Genomic DNA, 15,590 nt, shown 5'->3' on the forward strand with positions numbered 1-15,590 from the left:
GGCAGAGGGAGAAGCAGTCTCCCTGTGGGGAGCCCAATGTGGGACTCAATCTCTGGACTCCAGGATCATGCCCTGAGCCACACTCAACCACTGAGCCACCCAGGTGTCCCAATAAATGAAGTTTATATACTATAAATAGTACATACAAATTTAGATATATATATATTCTTATTTTTAGTAGATTTATGCAGAAGTAAGAGTAATGTATCATGATATCTACAATATTTTCAAAAGATTCAGCCAAAAGTATGCCTGTGTGTGTGTACATGTGCATAACAGAGAAAGTGAAAGGGACAAAATATTAACAACCAGTGAAGCTAGGTGAAAGGTATACAAGTGTTCATTATACTATTCCTTCAGCTCTTTTTAAGTTTGAGAATTCAAAAAAAAATTACAGAAAAACATATTCTCTCCAGCGATTTATCTATGTGCCAGTTGGGCCACAAATTTAACTTTTATTAATCAAACCAAAAAGGAAAATGTAGATAGGCAAATCATAGGGCTTATGAAATAAAACAGATTGTTAAGAACAAAAAATATACTCAGTATTACGATGAGGCAGTTTTTTGGGGGGAGTCCTTTCGATGAGGATACTGTGTTATAAAAACAATATCCTTCATGGCACCTTTAGGCTAACTGCAATAGGATCTCTATTCTCAGGAGCCCATTCATTGTGATCTGGTTCCTCATCTTTCACTAACGAGGTTTATTACCATGATGACAGTCTATAATCACGTGTGAAATCAGGACAACTGTTACAATACCAAAGAAGGTAGAAGAAATGATAATTTATTGGTTAGAAAAAAAATCCCAAATGAAAAAGTATAAGAACACTAAGTGAGATCCTACAACCTCTCCCTGGCTTCCAGCACCTTAATAGTCTCTCAGGAGAAATGAACAAAAATGGAAGACTCTTCACTATTAAATGGGAATCATCATCAAGATTCTTGATGTAGAAACATGAGATCCTAAGGTGATTTATCTAGGAAATCTACTAGTATCCCATCCTTAGTAACAGGAGAGATACAGTTTACCAACTAAATTCCATATAATATCTCAATTGCCCTTAAGGATTCCTAGGTGAAAAAAAAACAAAAACAAAAAACGTTCTATTCATTCTTCCTAAACACTCAATTTATTAAGTCCATGGTTCCATGAAACTTTGCTTTTCCTTTTGGCTAGAACGTTTCCATTGGAAATCTGTGAGTCCAGGACAAGACCACAGGATTTCTATCACTGAGTCTCAACCTCACTGAGACAGTGGCAACCAAGATATTATGTTACCTCAAAATAATGGCAAGATATGAAGATGAGATGGAATGCCATGATCAATTCCTTATGAAGCATGAGAAGGCTATTTGCACTAGGCTGGACCATAGTACAAATACCTCACTAGTCAAGACCCTAACTTGTTAGCCCATTTAGGGGCAAGATTGTCACCTGTATCCTAGTATCCTAAGAATAGCTGTGACTAGGTCTGGGGCTTGTCTCCTACCTCCATCCTTAGTACATTTATTGTCACACTACCATTTCTACGGAGCCCCCCTTTTTGCTTTTTCTTTAACCTTTCTAGTAAAAGCTCCTCTGCTTTTCCTTTTCACTTCCGTTCATTTTAGCCTAGGCAAAAATTCCAAAGAGTTAGTTTGATTCCTTATCCAACCAACCAGCACATACACAAAACTTGCTAAGTCATGACTTAAGGAAATAGGGCAGAAATTACTTCAGAGTAGTAGAGCTGGAAAAAAAAAAAGAATAGTAGAGCTGTTTGGGGGTTTGTGTGTGTGTGTGACTTTAGTATGGTTAACCTCATACGAGAAAATTCAACAGGGACTTAGCAGCCTAAGTCCTAGTCATTTCCATATAATTAGTATATATTGCATTTATATAAGCTTATTAGATATATATTCATTTATTAATGAGTATTTTTCAGAAGTCACACTTCCACATATCTGCAATTGGAAGTTCACATCACCCTAAACACCTTTTCTGAACTTCTCTATGGAAAAGGAAATAAAAACTTCTAAATAGTTTTAGAAAATATTCTAAAAACTCAAAATTATAACAGCTGCCCAAGATTAGCTTCTTTCTCTAATAAATATTAATGATTTTCATTTAACTTCTGAACAGAAATTTTGAGTGATTTGAGTTCATAGCAAATTTTGAGATGATTTGAGTTTATAGCAACCTTATAACTTTGTTAAAAAATAAAGAGAAAGAGGTTACGGTATAACGTTGTAAGTCTGAGGCAATTTTTTCCTGAATTAGTTAATTGTCTCAACATTCTCCCATTCAGTTGGCAGATTCTCTGGTAAATCTGTGACTACACCTACTCAAGCAGTAGCAGAATCTAAGTATATTTAAAATGTTTGATCTATTTAAGAGGCTCTCTTGGAGACTTCTGGAGATTGGGGCATTCCCCTTATTTCACATTTCTGTATATTTGTCATCTAATTCTCTGGAATTTTCAAATTGTTTATTTCTGCAAGAAGCAGCATAGTTTAGTTTCTAAGAAGTCATGTTCTGGTGCCAGAGAGCCGAAGTTCAAATCCCAGCTTGGCCATTTCCTGGCTCTGTGACCTTAGCCATGTTATCTGCCCTCACCATGTTTGGTTTTCTCATCTGTACATTGAAGGTGATAATATCTCGGTCTAAATAAGCTAATACACTGAAGATGTTCAAAATGGTACCTGCCATGAGTAATCAGAAGGGTACCTGTGTTACTAAGTGTTCACTATTATTTCAGCCACACTTCTGTATACCGAATCCATTTGTGATCCTGATTCAGTATTGTTTAGTGTTTTAAAAAAAAAAAAAAAAAAGTTTCATATGAAACCAAGTGTTGGTTCTCAAGCTCCTTGGGAGCATTCCAGGTGTAATCTGAAACTGGCCCCTATGTTCGGAGGGCAGGGAGAGACCCAAGAAACATGCAGCCCCTTCAGGATGGTAGGTGGCAGTTTTAATAAGCAAGGGAATTTACATATGAGGCTAATCTTGGATGACCTCCCCACACCCACCCACCAAATCTTAAACGTTTATAGAGAGGCCTTAACTGGGGTTAGTCGGGTATACTGGCCAGATACTCTCAACACCACATTGCTAACTCAAGGCTGTGTCCTTGGAGCAGCCTCTGGGAGTGGGCAAGGCAAAGGGCAGTCGTGACCCAAGGACAGGGGAGAGGGTGAGGAGCCTCTGATTGCCCAGAACCAGCTCACAGGTCAGCTGGCGATCACAACCCCTCAATGACCTCTCCAACACCACGGTGATCTTCAAAGTTGGCAAGCTCATTTGTGTTTCCAATTGATATCACGTCAGAGTTCATTGAGAATCTCTACATTATTTCTTTTGCAAAAATGGAGTTGTACCATACATATTCTTTTGTGACATACCTATTCATTATTTCAGCGAGTCACCCATACTTGACACTTGTGCTGTTCCAGATTAATCCCCCATTATTGTTCTGACCTAGGTTCAACTCTTTCTTTTTGGGTGGTGTGAGGTCTTTTCTGAGCAGAAGTTTAGGGCTGGTTGATTTGTTCAGCTTCCAGTTCATTACCCAGTTTGGGGTCACCGTTCATTGATTTCAGTTCCACTTTGTTACCCTTTGTCCTACTTCCAACACCTGATTCTTTGATTGGCTGAATCTGTAAAGTCATGGAAAACTATAAGTCCAATACTTCCTATTTTTGTTCTACTGGCAGAGGTTTATTTATGGGCACAACACTTCTCAGGATACCTCCTCATTCCAGACACTTCACAATTCCTCTCCACCCCACCACCTCTAGTTCAAGTCCACTATTTTCTGAGAATTGCTGTTTATGAATTCATTCGAAAAAGAAGGCTAGGATATACTACTTTAGCTGCTTCGAAAAAGCACCACAAAGTTGTGGCTGGTAGACAGCTTCCAGGCATCTGAGTCTGAATGGCCAATGGGGAGTAAGGGCTGCGATCGCGTTCTGCATTGGGCTCCCCACAGGAATCTTGCTTCTCCCTCTGCCTGTATCTCTGCCTCTCTCTGTGTGTCTCTCATGGAATAAATAAATAAAATCTTAAAGAAAAAAAAATGCCATGGGTGAAGCGGGTCAAAGGTACAAACTTTTAGTCACAAGACAAATAAGTCCTGGGGATGTAATGACATGGTGACTACTGTTACTACTGTTGTATATTTGAAATTTGCTAAGAGGGTAAACCTTTAAAATTCTCACCACAAAAAGACTGTAACAATGTGTGGTGATGGATGTTAACAAGGCTTATTGGGATCATCTCGCAACATATGCAAAAATCAAATCATCAAAATGCACACCTGAAAATACCATAATGTTATATGTCCATCATACTTCAGTTAAAAAAAGGAAAAAAAAAAAAGGCAGAGGCCTCAGCACCCCTGGTTTGTACACACAACTTCCCCTGGTTTTTTTTTTTTTTAATTTTTATTTATTTATGATAATCACAGAGAGAGAGAGAGAGAGGCAGAGACATAGGCAGAGGGAGAAGCAGGCTCCATGCACCGGGAGCCTGATGTGGGATTCGATCCCGGGTCTCCAGAATCGCGCCCTGGGCCAAAGGCAGGCGCCAAACCGCTGCACCACCCAGGGATCCCCTTCCCCTGGTTTAAAGACATTTTCAATAAAAGATAATGCTTCTCACTCATAAATAAGAAGTATTTAAATGTAACTTTGACAAGATAAATTCCATTGTGCCATGTGGTTGGTCATCAGGATCCCTCGTGTTTTCATAATTTCTTTCTTTTGTGCACTTTTTTGATAATTTTATTCATCTAAAAAAAGGAATGTTTTTATGTTTAAATAAGTTATAGCAAAAGTCTGTACAGTAGTTGATATATCCTAAGTAGTTTTCAGCTGCCCTGTCTCAATTCCCCAAAAACAGAAGCAGTGGGAGGCGTCTCCACCTACATAGTGGCTGAAAGCCTCACACTCCAAAGCCAAACTGATGGGTTCAAATCCCAGTATTTCCCCTTATTACATGTGAGATCCGGCAAGTTGCCTCAACCCACCGAGTTTCCATGTCCTCCTCTGCGACACATGGATGCCAGTCCCCACCCCACAGGGGAGTCAGGAGGATGAAATGAGTAAAGCATGTGTGACACATCTTAGCACAACACCTTGCATTAGGTGCTGTTAAGATTACTATGCTCTTTCTGATTCATTCCTATTCTACCAAGGAGGTCAGAAATGGAAGTTAGATCTTGATTTTGAGAAATACTGTGCACGAAGCAGAGACAGCAGGGCAACAGAAGCCCCTCAGCCTCATGTAATATGCCTGAAAGCTTATCCAAGCCAACGTGACAAATCCTCAAAGAAAATACTTTTAAACTTCCTTAAACTCTCCAAACCTGCACTCAGAGGAGTGACCACATAGTTTTCTGAAACCAAGTGCCTCCTGATAGCGATAGTGCTTCAGCACCCTGAATATGCCTGTTAAAAATGTTAATTTTGTTGGGATGCCTAGGTGGCTTAGTGGTTGACAGTCTGCCTTTGGCTCAGGGTGTGATCCCAGAGTCCCAGGATCAAGTCCCACATTGGGCTCCCTGCATGGAGCCTGCTTCTCCCTCTGCCTGTGTCTCTGCCTCTCTCTGTGTCATGAATAAATAAGTAAAATCTTTAAAAAAAAAAAAAAAAAAAGTTTGTTTCCTTGATGTTGAAACAAACTCTTTTTAAAAATTTTAAACTATTTTTAACTATTTTTAACTATTTTTAACTATTTTTAAAAATTTTTTTTAAAGATTTTATTTATTCATTTGACAGAGAGAGAGAGAGAGAACGAGCACAAGCAGGGGGAACAGCAGCCAGAGGGAGAGGGAGAAGCAGGCTTCCCACTAAGCAGGGAGCCCAATATAGGACTTGATCCCAGGACCCTGGGACCATGACCTGAGCCAAAGACAGATGCTCAGCTGACTGAAGCCACCCAGATGCTGCCTCCCTGATGTTGTATGAAAGTAAAAAAACCAAAATTTTGTAAACTGACCAAAAATAGAATTTTTATTATGCATGAAGACATGGATCAAGGTCCATAAATGCCTTTTCCATTCCAAAGGCCTCTGGGCCTGGCAGCAGCAGCGTGTGAGTCCTGGGACAGGCTACGGGATATTCTGCTACCCGTGGTTCCTCTAGACATTTTAGGCACTGTAGGGTGAAGAGGCGACCCCAGGCACTCCATCCTCCATATGGACTCTGGGATCTGTCTTTTCAGGATGAATAACCTATCAGACTCCACTAGGAAGCCCTAACCAAATATACAGTCAGAAGTATGCATTGCTGAGAATGGCTCAGTCCACTCCAGGGAGACCCCCTCATAATTAGTGGATTCTTTCATAGGACATGAAATAACCTCTGAAATACCCTCTCCTTCTCCTCCGACACCCTCCAACAGGGAACTGTACCCAGTGGAAGCTCAACACACACTTCTGCCCAAGTATCTCCCGTTGGGTAGGCCATGCCCAAGGAGAAGAAGTGAGTAAGAAGTCAGATTATAAGCTTAGTACTTTTGACATGTGGTTTTCCCAAAATCTTCGAAGGAGTTTGTTTCAAAATAATGATACGTATAAATATGAAACAATTTGAAACATGAACTAATTACAGTCTATATCATGTCCTTTAGGTGCCCAGAAGCCTGAACATCCCTTCATGTTTGAGATAATGAAACAGGTACATGCAGTTGCCTGGCCTAAGGCACCACAGTTAGGAGGGATTAAGAACCAGGAACACCCCAAGTAGATCTTGTGATTTGAATCACAGCTGCATTCTCTGTTTCCAAGGACTTAAAGGAAATCCTTAGAAAATTGGTGACTCTAGGGATGCAGGAGGCGGAGATATACCAGCTGCCTTGCACCATCTGCCACAAGGCAGCTTCACAGTCAAGCAATGACACCAGGGCATCACAGGCCCCCCGTTTCCCCAGCTGATTGGAATTTAAGTGGGTGGCTCATAGCTTAATACCCCAGCTGGATCTAATTCAAAGCGTGACTAGGTCCTTATATTCTCAGAAAATCCTTCCCTTAGTTGGTTAAGGCATTCTGTTTAATTAGCAGACAAAACCAGTTGAAGCCTGCACCTACTCTGCACCCCCAAGAAGCACTGTGCTAGCAGTGTTCTCCACTTATGCAATTTCATTCCCCGTCTATTCATTCATCAGCACAACAAACATTTATTGAGCTCCAGGCACTGTCCTAAGCATTAGGGATCCAACAAGGGACAAGAAAGCCAAAGATCCTGCCCTCATGGAGCTATATAGCCTAGGGGGTCACAGATACTAAACAGATAGAAAAATATAATGCCAAGGAGGGAAAAGACCAGAAAGAAAAATAAAGTGAGGGAAAGGAATGCAAAGTGACCAGGGGTGGGGGGTGGTGAGGTGCTGCTTTTCAAATAGAATGATCAAGGAAGGACCCTCGAGGGAGAACCTTTCAACAGAGACTTGAATGAGGGCAAGGAGCCAACTACGGTGAGCAACTTGGGTGTCTTCTGGATACATGTAAACACCCAAACAATTTTGCAGCAAAAATTGAAACATACCATACCTGCTTTCTTGTAAACTTCTATAATTTATTCCAGGAACCTGACAGTTGGGGGACTTTGGTTTGTTTCAACATATTGGAATTTATAAAAAAAAATCCTGATCAGAAATTAATTATCTATGAGATGGTAGATAAGGAATACTTTAGATAACTAAAAAGTCTAAAGGCTGGGAAAGATGTTGATGGTACATCCAAACATCGCTATCATGTGGACCGGTTTGCTCCTAGCCAGTTACTGCACGTCATCCAGAAGACTCCTTTATAGCACCTGTGGGTTCCTCTGCTGTTGCTTCACACCCATAAGCACCACCATCACCTCCGTGATCGATTATCGCCTAGAGACAGTATTACTCTATGAGCCAGTTCAATACACACGAAGTGATTCCAGGTCTATTCTTCTTAGCACTAGAAAAAGCATCTGAGTAGGACACATCATCTGCCCCCCCCCCTTTTTTTAAGATTTTATTCATTTATTCTTGAGAGACAGAGAGAGAGAGAGAGAGGGAGGGAGAGACACAAGCAGAGGGAGAAGCAGGCTCCATGCAGGGAGCCCGACGTGGGACTCGATCCTGGGACTCCAGGATCACGCCCTGGGCCGAAGGCAGGTGCTCAACCGCTGAGCCACCCGGGCTGCCCTGGCTCCCCTCCTTAAACAGACACATCCCTCACTGAAGATAACACACAGCTGGAGCCTTCCTAACCCCAGGACGTTCTACTTCTACCCTCTGTCCTCAGGTGGTCCAGTGTTCCATCCACTCCCTGACACACCCTTTACTACTCATCAAATCCCAGTCTCAAAAACTTGAGAAGGTGAACTAGACACATGGCACAAGAAGTACTGAATTCCCACGGGAACCTAATCCACACTACGACCTAGTACAAGGGGCAGGGTATGAGCTGAAAGAAGAGTCGTGGGAGCCTGGCCACAGCATCCTTCCTTAATGAATCATGGCTTTTCAGGGAAGCCAGGGCTCTGCTGTACCAGGGTTGGAAAGCCTAAAATAAGACAGATACTTTCTGCTCATCTCTTTAAGTGGGCCAACTCACTGGGCTGTCACCCCAACCTCTCCACTCGCCGTGTCGGTTCTCACCTATACTTATCCCTTGGCCCTTACGTATAGCCCCTGGCCCATCTCCATGGTTGCCTCATGTGCCCACTTGCTTGGGTGACCTTCAAAATTCCCTTCCAGTTATTTTAGATGTTAGCTTTGTAGTAAAGTTTTATTCTGTTCACTCTCCCCAACCCCTCCACCACCAAAAAAAAAAAAAAAGTGCAAAACTTTATTAAACACACCCATCTGATATCTTTTCAGGTGAGGACAGCCTCAGTTCAACTAAACATACAAACCTTTGCAAAGTTGAAAACAAATGTATAAATAATATAAACCAGAGTAATAAATATTTCCGTAGGTGTGCCGAATATGCATGGTCATCGTCAGGTAATTTGTATAAAAGCTTTCTCCCTTCTTTTCCCAGAATGGGGAAGTCTGTGAAATGTGAAACTGAAGAATTTGTTCCAAATCGGAAAGAGAGCTGGAGAGAGAAAAACAGGGAGCAGCAGGTGGGTAGAAAAGGCATCGTTGGAATCTTTCTGGAAACTTGTTTTTGTTTTTAAAGATTTTATTTATTTATTCATGAGACACAGAGAGAGAGAGAGAGAGAGAGGCAGAGACACAGGCAGAGGGAGAAGCAGGCTCCACGCAGGGAGCCCAACGTGGGACTCGACCCCAAGTCCCCAGGATCAGGCCACCCGGGCTGCCCTGGAAACTTGTTTTTATTGCTAAAACAGGCACACCGCTCCCACCTGGTGGCATAATTGTGAGTCACAGGGGCAGTTTTCCAAGGTAACCAAGTCCCTTTTGCAGCTGTATTTGCAAAATTAAGATTATGAAACTCGCCCTATTATGCCGTCTCGTGTGATCTTTCTTTTTTTTATTTTTTTATTTATTTTTTATTGGAGTTCAATTTGCCAACATATAGCATAACACCCAGTGCTCTCCAAGACAAACCTATAGAGCAGATGAGTAGCAGCAACGCCTATGGACAAAAATGGGGACAAGACAGGGCCGACCCAGAATTTTCTGAGACGACGGAATGTTATAAACTCATTCCCTGGATCAGGAACTTCTGCTTCTTCCATCGTGTTAGGTTCAGTGTCAGGCAGATCTCTCAAGAAGCCCGAATGAATACCCAGACTGATGGCAGGACCGAAGGGGTGAGCTGAGGCAAAGCAAACATCCATGTGGACACTTCCAGCAAAATGCTTGCTAGAGACACCGTGATTATGTGGACTTTATATAAGCAAATAAGTCACGTAATTTCCAAGGAAAGCCAATTAATTTTTTATCAGCTATTCTTAGTTCCATTGTTGTGTGTGCATGAGAAAGAGAGAGACAGAGAGAGAACAAACTGAAGTCAGGAGCTAGAGACTGATGAACCAGGACTGGAGCCCGGTCTCCCCACCCAGGGCCTGGCTGACTCAGCACCTGGTAATTCCAGGTGCCACCAGCCCAGAAGGGCAGTGCTGGATCCCATATGGGCCTTCCCCTTCTGGACTGGGAGGTAATCGTGTGGGAGGACTTCAGAGCCCTGTGCACCAGATCTGCAAAGCCAGAGGGTCAGGAGCATCCCCCCAGGTGGTTGCTGCTGTTAGTAAAGGACAGAGACCATGTCTTTTTTCCTCTTTTTTAGCCCTACCATCCAGAAAAGTAAGTAGCACATAGCATGTGCTATGAACATTTACTTGGTGAGTGAAAAAAAAAATTCCAACCATAAGGGTTTTAGAAGAAGCAGGATTATGATCACTAAGCAGATGAAACAGGGTGAACCCCACTGAGTAAAGTTAAATTTGGGACACATCCTTTAAAATGCTCTCTCTGCCATGTATAATTAGTGAATACTGAATACCCCTTTGACAGGTAGGAAGGCTACACAGTTGCTCCAAAATAAGGCCATGATCTAGGTATTTTTATAAAGTGACAAGAATATTTCTTTTTTTTTTAAGAATATTTCTTTTCACTGCTGACAACTGTTTGCATTTTTCCCTTGTGAAGTTAACCTAATCTCGTACCTTGTCATTTTCTTTCTCCTGCAGAGGTAATCCTCTGTCTATAAATGTATACAATCATAATCCCATGAGCTTCACAAAGACAGCTCAACAGTTTTGACGGAGTAACATAATATTTAATAGCTCAAGGGGTAGCTGACAAAGAAGTAATTAAGAGAAACAGATTTCACAAGCAGATAGGACGTCTTTCTGTAGCACAGTTTGCTAACTACAAAGGTAGGACTTAAATCTAGAGATAAATATCCGAGATAATTAGTTCCTGGGCCCTTGCAAAAATAAGCTAAAAATAAATTTGAGCTTAAAACCTGCTGAATGTAATTAACGTCAGTTAAATCTCAGTGGCCTTCCTTCTAGCTTTTTGTCATTTTAGAAAAGCTGGCATTAAAAGACAATCAGAAAATGCTAGAGTATGTTCAAGTTTAGAGCATGGAATTTTTTCAATATTTGTGATTACGGGTTTACAATATTCCAGACACCATCCTCGGCCCTGGGGCACGAAGATGAATGAGATAGATAATGGCCACTGCTCTCAAGACATTTACAATCTAGGGCAAATGAGCTTGTGATTCTATTTTTATAATAACGATTCAAAATTGAGGAACTCTGTATGAGCACAGATCTCTGGAAGTTTATTCCGTAGCACCTAGCAGGTCTCATTAAACCATTCCAGATGTCTATGCTCATTACTCTTGGCGAGAGCTGTGATAAACTAAATGTCTACTGGAACACTATTAATAATATGTACCTTTAATAATTAATAAAAACCATCAAAAAGAAAATCAACATCTAATAGATGGCCAGTGTAAACAAGATCAAAGCATTCATTAGTCCCGTATCAAATGATTAAAAGTTGATGTATTAGGAGCCAAACTACAAAATCCCCTTAAAATTTTCTGGGAGAGCTCACAAAATCTGTGGGATCTTTGAAGTCTAGCCACATTCCATTATGGGAGGATGATTTGAGAGAAAAGATTCATTTTTCTTAGCAGGACTCTTATATCTGTAGCCATTTAGGTGTCCACAGCAACATAAAAATGCCTCATTTATAGTTTCTTTACTAACTGTAAGGTCCCCCCTGCCTAATGCAAGTCTCCAGGTCATGTTAGTGGATTAGACTTGATTTTTAGGCCATTGCTGCTTTTTCCTTTCCTCTCAAAGCAAAAATACCCCCACAAAAGATCATGGACATAGAGTCTGTGATAATAGTACAGACATACGATCATGCTGGTATTAGGACTTCAGTGAAGTAAAAGGCAACCTATTCCAAGCATTCATCTCAATACAGCAGGAAGCCAGCAGATCTGCTGCTGTGACAACTACAGGCAAAGCAAAATGGCTCAAAATGGCCCAAATGGCTCAAAATGGTGCATACTGTCCAAGCAGTTTCCACTCTTGCTTCTGGCCTTTCCTCTCTTGCCAAGTCCTGGCTCTCCCTATGGGAGGTAACTAACAGTGAGGTAATTGACAGTATAAAGGTTACAAAAAAAAGGAAGGATTTCAAAGTCCAATTTCACTCTTGACTCTAGAAAAATGCAGGTTGAAAATATTTCAGAAACACATCAAGGTGGCCGCTAATGAAGATTGACAACTTCTTGGACACCCCCCCACCCCTGCAAAAAAAGCAAAAACAAAAAGCATATAAAGTAAAAGGAAGGAAATACTTTTTTAAAATTTTATAACACAGGAAAAAGAAAACACAACAAGATGACAGAAGAAACAGATTTATATAAATTAAGGTAAATGAATTAAAACATTACAGTAAAACAAAACAAAACAAAACAAAAACCCTCCCTTATGTTGGGTTAAAATGTGAAATCAAACTCCAGTTGTTTAAAGGAGTCATATTTAAGACGAAGTGGCCCATATAGCAACTTCTTACTAGACACATCACCAGAAGCAAGGGAAACAAAAGCAAAAATGAACTATTGGGACTTCATCAAGATAAAAAGCTTCCACTCATGGGACCCTGAGTGGCTCAGTAGGTTAAGTGTCCTTCGGGTCAGGTCATGATCCCCGTGTCCCGGAGTCGAGCCCCACATTGGGCTCCTGCTCAGCGAGGAGTGTGCTTCTCCCTCTCCCTCTGCTGCTCCCCCTGCTTGTGCTCTCTATCAAATAAATATAAATAAATAAATAAACAAATAAATAAATAAATAAATAAATCTTAAAAGAGAGAGAGAGACACTTGGTGGCTTAGTGGTTGAGAATCTGCCTTTGGCTCAGGTCATAATCCCAGGGTCCTGGGATCAAGCCCTGCATCAGGATCCCTGCAGGGAGCCTTCTCTCTCTGTGTCTCTCATGAATAAATAAATAAAATATTCGAAAAAATTTTAAAAATTTAAAAAGCTTCTACTCAGATAAGGAAACAATCAACAAAACTGAAAGGCAACCTACAGAATGGGAGGCGATATTTGCAAATGATGTACCCAACAGAGTTAGTATCTGAAATCTAAATAGAATATATCAAACTCAACACCCAAAAATCCCCAAATAATCCAGTTAAGGAATGGGCAGAAGACATGAATAGACATGTTCCCAAAGAAGACATCCAGATCACTAACAGACATATAAAAAAAAAATGTTCAACATCACCCATCATCAGGGAAATACAATCAAAACCACAATGAGATACCACTTCACACCTGTCAGAATGGCTAAAATTAACATCAAAGGAAACAACCGATGTTGGCGAGGATGCAGAGAAAGGTGGGAATGCAAGCTGATGCAGCCACTCTGGAAAACAGTATGAAGGTTCCTCAAAAAGTTAAAAATTGAACTATCTTACAATCCAGCAATTGCACTACTATTTACCCAAAGGATACAAAAATACAGATTTGAGGGGGTACATGCACCCCAATATTTATAGCAGCATTGTCAACAGTAGCGAAACTATGAAAAGAGCCTGAATGTCCATCCACTGATGAATGGATAAAGAAGATGTGGTCTCTCTCTACATATAATGGAATATTAGTCAGCCATCAAAAAGAATAAAATCTTGCCATTTGCAATGCTATGGATGGAGCTAGAGTGTATTATGCTAAGTGAAATATGTCAGAGTCATCAGTTGCCAACCACCAAAGTAATAATTGATTTAGGTAGGTGTTAAAGAAGGACATGCGGTAAGGGCAATATTGTTTCTTGATCTGGGTTTTGTTTTAATGGGTGTGTTTAATTATGAAAATGTATTGAGCTGATATATGTGTACTTTTTTCAAGACAAAAATTTCAGTAATGCCCTTGCTAGCAAGGACATAGAACATGGACATCCTGAGTCTTGTTGGTACTAAGATAACATAGTATGACTTTAAATAAAGAATTGGGGCAAATCTATTCCAAAAATGTCCATCAATCCAGTAATCTATTCCTAGGGCATTACCTACAGAGACACGTGTGTGAAATTGTTGCCTAAAAGGATAGTCATCTGGGCATTGTTTGTGAGAGTAAAAGCTTGGAAGCAGCTGTTGCTCTGCACCGCTGTCCCTTTAAATCTATCCCGTCAACTAGAACTTGAATGAAATCTCAGACAAATCTCAAAGTTTTTCTGGTCACTCTCAGCCCTTAACAAATAGATTCGCTCATCAGATTCACTCATAACATTTCCAGACCAACTGAATATCAAAGCTTTAATGAATCATCCAGTTTTAAGTCCCAAGTTGAGCTTCTCTTGGAAGTTGGCCTCATTAGTCCTAGGGTAATACAACCCCCTCACCTGTGAAAGAAGTGAAAGCAAGTGACAGAGCAAATGTGCAGTGTGTAGAGTATGTTAACATTTGTGAAAGAACAAAGGGAAAACATAAAGTTATGTATGAATTGTCATTACCCAAAATATTGGTAATAGTAGTTGTCTCCAGAGAGGAGAACCAGGTGTCTTATACCTTTCTATACCTTCTAAACTGTCTACCATGTATGTCCATTGCCTAGTCAAAAAACAAATTGGATAAAGAAAGAGATTCATACTATATTGTTGAGCAGAAATGACATAACATTACAATCCTATTTTTATAAACCACTTACATGTGGATTTTAAGCAAGAATTTGATTTTATTCTCCACTCTATGTATTTCTGTATTGTTTTAATTTTTCAATGAGCTCATGGTTTATCGATATAAAAGATATTTCTGGTTATAAAGTATGTAAATAAGCACATTTTGAAGTTAAGGGAAGCTGTTTAGGGTCAGTTTTCTGCTCTACAGGGTGCATTTGGATTGACAAAATACGTAGTATAAAAACAAAGCCAGCTACAACTAAATATGTAGCCTGTTATTATGCATACAACGTACAGCTCCACTTAATCTGATTAACAAATCATTGTGTCATGCCACTTTTACTGAAGATGATTCATAGTGTTCTCAAACACTTTTAAAATCAGACATTTCTGTTTCTGGAATACAAGTTAATCAACCACTTAGAATGTTTTCCTCTGTTTCTCAGCTGCTCAGTAGGACCACAACCTCTAATGGTTCACCAAACACAGTCTATACTGGTGAAAAGGTCCCAGCCATGAGGAAATCACAATAAAAGCATAATCGTCAGGATCCAGACATTAGAATTAGAAGTCTAAGCATAGCTGCAATTGAAATGCCTATGAAATCCCATATTGTATCATCCCGTCTAAAGCAAGGATAAGCAGGGCTGTGCTTAAGGAAACAAATAATAAGACAAAATTTTGTATGATTGCAGAATAAAAAACATTTTTAACTGTGGTATGCATTGTGTATAGTCAGAGGATTTAAGCCTGGTTGCCTCAGATAAATTCTTCTGAAGTCACTCCTACTTCACAAATCTACTGCAAGCGAAGATGTAGTTTGTCCAGACTCAACAGGCTTCTAACTATTTCTACGACACAGATAAAGGAAGTTTTCTTAAGTCCACAGTAGCTTTTCTTCTGAGATTCAAGGACACTGGCAAACACTAGTTTCAGAATCAACCAATAATGATATATTCATTAAATAAATGGTATGCATACAGGTAAGTTTACTGCTCTAAGGCTCTTTCA

The 15,590-nt window shown here is 40.3% G+C and overlaps 1 protein-coding gene across 6 annotated transcripts in view; it reads right to left on the minus strand.

Moving 5' to 3' along the window:
- The window catches only part of FAM177B (family with sequence similarity 177 member B), a 58,761-nt gene that overhangs the window by 24,752 nt on the left and 18,419 nt on the right, over window positions 1–15,590 (minus strand). For 3 of the 6 annotated variants that reach the window (XR_013374282.1, XR_013374281.1, XR_013374283.1), the window contains exons 5-6: window positions 8,880–9,064; window positions 3,387–3,641 (exon numbers count right to left, since the gene is read on the minus strand). The exons of the other annotated variants lie outside the window; for them this stretch is intronic. The gene's annotated coding sequence lies outside the window, so the exon portion shown is untranslated. The remainder of the gene's footprint in view (window positions 1–3,386; window positions 3,642–8,879; window positions 9,065–15,590) is intronic. 6 annotated transcript variants of the gene reach the window in all.

The sequence above is a fragment of the Canis aureus genome, chromosome 38, assembly GCF_053574225.1.
Source record: "Canis aureus isolate CA01 chromosome 38, VMU_Caureus_v.1.0, whole genome shotgun sequence".
Taxonomy (NCBI): Eukaryota; Metazoa; Chordata; class Mammalia; order Carnivora; family Canidae; genus Canis; species Canis aureus.